Source organism: Orcinus orca, chromosome 2 (genome assembly GCF_937001465.1).
Source record: "Orcinus orca chromosome 2, mOrcOrc1.1, whole genome shotgun sequence".
NCBI classification, from domain to species: domain Eukaryota; kingdom Metazoa; phylum Chordata; class Mammalia; order Artiodactyla; family Delphinidae; genus Orcinus; species Orcinus orca.
The window spans coordinates 63491707-63497022 of NC_064560.1; positions in this window are offsets into that span (position 1 = coordinate 63491707).

Here is a 5316-nt window from a genome sequence, read left to right on the forward strand (position 1 = left end):
ACTCCAAAAAAAATTGAAATGAAATGAAATAAAATAAAATAAAATAGAGCTACCAGATGATCCAGCAAGTTCACTCCTGTGCGCATATCTTGAGGAAAGCATAAATCGAAAAGACACATCTTCCCCAATGTTCACTGCAACACTCTTTACAATAGCGAAGACATGGAAGCAACCAAAATGTCCATCAACATATGAATATAGGTAACGAATACGTGGTACATATATATAATGGAATACAACTCAGCCATAAAATAGAAGAAAATAATGCCAATTGCAGTAACATGGATGGACTTAGAGATGATTGTACTAAGTGAAGTAAGTTAGACACAGTAAGACAAATATTGTATGATATCACTTCTAGGTGGAACCTAAAAATTGATACAAATGAACTAACTTACAAAACAGAGGTAGACTTGGAAAACAAAACTTATGGCTACCAAAGGGGAAAGGTGGGGGTAGGGATAAATCAGGAACTTGGGGTAAACATATGAATACTACTCTATATAACATAGACAAGCAACAAGGACCTACTGTACAGCACAGGGAACTCTACTCAATATTCTGGGAATACCTTTATCAGAAAAGAATCTGAAAAAGAATGAATATATGCATATGTGTAACTGAATCACTTACTGTGCAGCTGAAATGAACACAACATTGTAAATCAACTATACCCCAAGAAAATTAAAATTACAAAATAAAGAAAATCACCTATATTTCAAAAGAAAATAAGAATTCCCATATTTTTTTATGGCTTGATAGCTTACTTTTTTAGTGCTCAATATTATCCCATTCCCAGAATATATTAATACTATATCATTTCATTCACCTATTGGAGGACACCTTAGTTTCATTCACATTTTGGCAATATTGAATTAGGTGCTATAAATATCCATATGCAGGTTTTCGTCTGGAAGTATGTTTTAAACTACTTTCAGTAAATATCCATGAGAACACTTGCCGGATTGTACAGTAAGGGAATGTTCAATATTATAGCAAGTGCCAATCAGACTACCAAAGTAGCTGTATTATTTTTCCTTTCCACCAATAACAAATGACATTTCCTATTGTTCCACATCTCCTACAGAATTTGTTCTTGTCATTGTTCACATTTTAGCCATTCTAATTGCTAAAATCGTATGTAATTGTATTGTTAATTTGCTTTTTCATGGCAGCATGTAATCTGGATTATTCTTCTGTATACTTATATGCATAGTGTTTATTTTCTTTGGTGAGGTGTCCATAAAGTATATTGGTCCACATTTTATTTAGGCTGCTTTCGTTTTTTTCTACCCAGTCTGTATTTGTTTTATTTATTTTCGTGCCTTATTGAATTAGCAAGGACTTGGAGTAAAATATGGAAAAGGAGTCATGAAAGGGGACATCCTTGCTTTTACCTGAACTTAGTGGAAAAGCTTCATGTTTTTGACTATTAATCATGATTTAAGATAAAGGTTTCCTGTAGATCTTTGTTATCAACTTGAGAAAGCTCCAGTCTATTTCTTTAACTGAGAGTTTTTATGAAGAATGGGTGTTAGATTTTTTCAAAGGTCTTCTGAATCTATTGATATCCTAATGATTGTCTTTAGGGTGTTGATATGATGGATATAATTATTTGATTTTAGAATGTTGAACCAGCCTTGCATACCTGGGATTATTCCCTCTCATTCATGATATAAAATTCTCTCAAAATATTGTTGGATTCGATTTGTTAATATTTTGTTGAGGATTTTTGCCTTGATGTTCCTGAGAGATATTGGTCAGTTTTCTTTACTATTCATATGTTCCTCTAAAGTTTGGATGTTGTGGATTTAGTGTCAGACATTCATTTGGGGAGATTCTCAGTCATTTTTTTAAAAAATATTTTCTGTTCTTTGTTATCTTTATTCTCCTCCTGCTATACCCATTATGTATAGGTCACAGCATTTTCATTGTTCCACAATTATTGATTACTCTGTTCTGTTGATTTCTTTCCTGCCCATTTTCTCTTTTCTTTTGAGATTTAAAGGTTTCTCTTGATATGTCTTCAAGCTCACAGATATTTCTCCTCAGCCAACTCTTTGACTGCTAAAACAAAATACAAGAGACTTAGTATTTTATAAACAACAGAATATTTTTGTTTTCTCATAATTGCTGAGGCTGAAAAGTTCAAGAACAAGTTACCAGGGGCTCCCTGGTAGTGCAGTGGTTAAGAATCTGCCTACCAATAAAGGGGACACGGGTTTAGCCCTGGTCCGGGAAGATCCCACATGCCATGGAACAACGAAGCCCGTGCACCACAAATACTGAGCCGGTACTCTAGAGCCCACAGGCCACAACTACTGAGCCCGTGTGCCACAACTACTGAAACCCGCACGCCTAGAGCCCATGCTCTGCAACAAGAGAAGCCACCCAATGAGAAGCCTGCACACTGCAACAAAGACCCAACGCAGCCAAAAAATTAATTAATTAATTAATTTTTTTAAAAAGTTGCCAGCTGACTTAGTGTCTGGTGAGGGAACAATATCTGGTTCATAATGTGGGTCTTCTTGCTTGGCAATGAAATCATGTGATGGGCATCAGATCTTCTGTGTGCTACATTTATTAGGTCACTAATCCCATGTTTGAGGTCTCTGGCCTTATGACCTAATCACCTCCCAAAAGCCCCACCTCCTAATACCATCAACATGGGAGCTGGGTTTCAAAGTTTTTAAATTAGAGGTACAAAATGTTTACACCATAACAGGGACCACAGAGTTAACTGATTTTTCCTTTCATGTTAAAGGGTTGCACAGTTATATTTATTATATAATCCCAAAACCCTTGTTGTTGTTTTTAAGATTCTTTTCCCGTATATGCCAGTACACACCATTGAGTAGAGTTCCCTGTGCTATAAAGCAGGTCCTTATCAATACATATCTATTTTATATATACTAGTGTGTATAGGTCAGTCCCAATCTCCCAATTTATCCCTTCCCTAAGTTTGTCTTCTATATCCATGACTCTATTTCTGTTGTGTAAATTAGTTCATTTGTACCTTTTTTTTTCTTTTTTAGATTCCTCATATAAGCAATATCATATGATATCTGTCTTTCTGTGTCTGACTTGCTTCACTCAGTATAACAAACTCTAGGTCCAGCCATGTTGCTACAAAACCCTTAATTGTTAATGATAACTCTCAATTTTTTCCAGCATCATCAGAAATTCTTTCTGGCAGACATGTGATAACACTATTTAAACAGGGACATTGAGACCAAGGCTCCTGACCTGCAAACAAACAAAACATCATTCATATAGTGAAAACTTTGCACATCAAAGGATGAAAGAACTTGGTCTAAATCCCTTTGCACCCACTGCTGACAGAGAGCAGAGGAGTTTGACTCACTAATCTTCCTTATGTGCACTTCTTCCTAATGGGGTATTCCATCTAAAACTTATAAGAAGCGGCAATGCATCATGGAACACACCAATCTCTACTACAGATTCTGAAGCAGCAAAAGAAAAAAAAACAACAAAAATATGATGAATCCATCCAAAGGGTTCTGTCCACATTGTTACAATAGCTTCCCTCGCACTGTGAACCCTTTTCAAACCCTATCACTTGAACCTTTTATTTTTTTCAACAAAAATAATGTTAATCTGCAGTCACACACTCCAGTAATATTACACTATCCCTTGTGCAAGTATGTAGGGATTTGAGGAGCTATGGGAGGCTATCATGAGAGGTTGCCTAGAGTAATTAGGACATTTCATTTAATGTTGGCTCTTCTCCCTAAGATGTCTGCTGTCCTCTTCTTTTTGTAGCTACTAGCATTGGGAAAGTGACCAAGATAAGGCCCTTCTCTTTTACTGCCCATGAATGCAGCTGTGATTAACCCCACAGACCTTGGTGCTTCCAGAATCCCCTGAACCTACTAACCCTCCATGCATGGCATGACATAGATAAGGATGGTGACGTGTATACTCGTATAAAGCATGCTATAAAATTTTCGAGTCTTCTCTTCCTCATAATTCCAAATAATAGATTTCTTCGGATTTCTGCTTAATGCTGCTGGAGTTGGTACATAAGTTGAGGGAGGTTTCAGGGCACACCAAAAGAGAGGGTAACTGCACAGAAAGTACAAGCAGGTACATTTCTGTGTAGTTTCAAGCAGGTTATTTGCTATGTCAACCATGGTGACATGTTGACCCTTCCTCTTTCTACCAGTAGTACAACAAACATAAAGGATATTTAGGCTGCTTGTTTTATCCCCACCTCCCTCAACTGATCTGCATTCACATATAGGACAATGAAGGGCCCTTTCTACCATCTTAACCAATACTTGAGAACTAGAAAATGTGCAGATTTTTCCGGAGATTATTTTCATATTACCCAATCAGGCCTATGAAGGAATCTTACCTATTGTGTTTAATGAAGTCATATCTCTGACGGCATCCCATCATCAACAAAACTGGAAGAAATTTGAAGGGTCTTAGATTTTACCATATTTGAAATTCCAATATTTTAGCCTGACACGTTTTTGGATTTTAGAAAAAATATTTTAAATAAGACAAAAAATCATTTTTATGACACAAAAAGACAGCAATAGTTTTATATTTTTATCTGTTCCACTTGCACACAAAAGTCTCATGGGGTTATGTAAAGCAGTCCTGTTGGGTGGTGCTGTGCATGGTGCAAGTATGGATTAAAGCTTAGGAATCTTAAGCTTCAGTCTCCTGAAACTTTTTTTTTTTTAGGAGTTTTATTAGTTAATTTATTAGTTTATTTTTTTTGCTGTGTTGGGTCTTCATTTCTGTGCGAGGGCTTTCTCTAGTTGTGGCAAGCGGGGGCCACTCTTCATCGCGGTGCGCGGGCCTCTCACTATCGCGGCCTCTCTTGCTGCGGAGCACAGGCTCCAGACGCGCAGGCTCAGTAGTTGTGGCTCACGGGCCCAGTTGCTCCGTGGCATGTGGGATCCTCCCAGACCAGGGCTCGAACCCGTGTCCCCTGCATTAGCAGGCAGATTCTCAACCACTGCACCACCGGGGAAGCCCCCTGAAACTTTTAAATTAGAATGCAAGCAATCCTGTCCAACATTTGAACAGAGCAAGACACTGTCTTTATTTTATTTGTCAGGTAATTAATCTGTCTTTTGCCCCAAGGGGAGAAACAACTGGCATCTTCCATCAATGTGTTGTACAAAAATATTTGAACACAGACTGCAAGCAGAGGCTGATACAAGATGTGAAAAAAAAAATGAGAGACCCTTGTGGCATTTTCTCCTAACTTATTGCAATCTCCCATTTAAAATGTGGGAATAATCAATCTTCTGAGGAAAAAGGCCCAAGGAAGGTTTT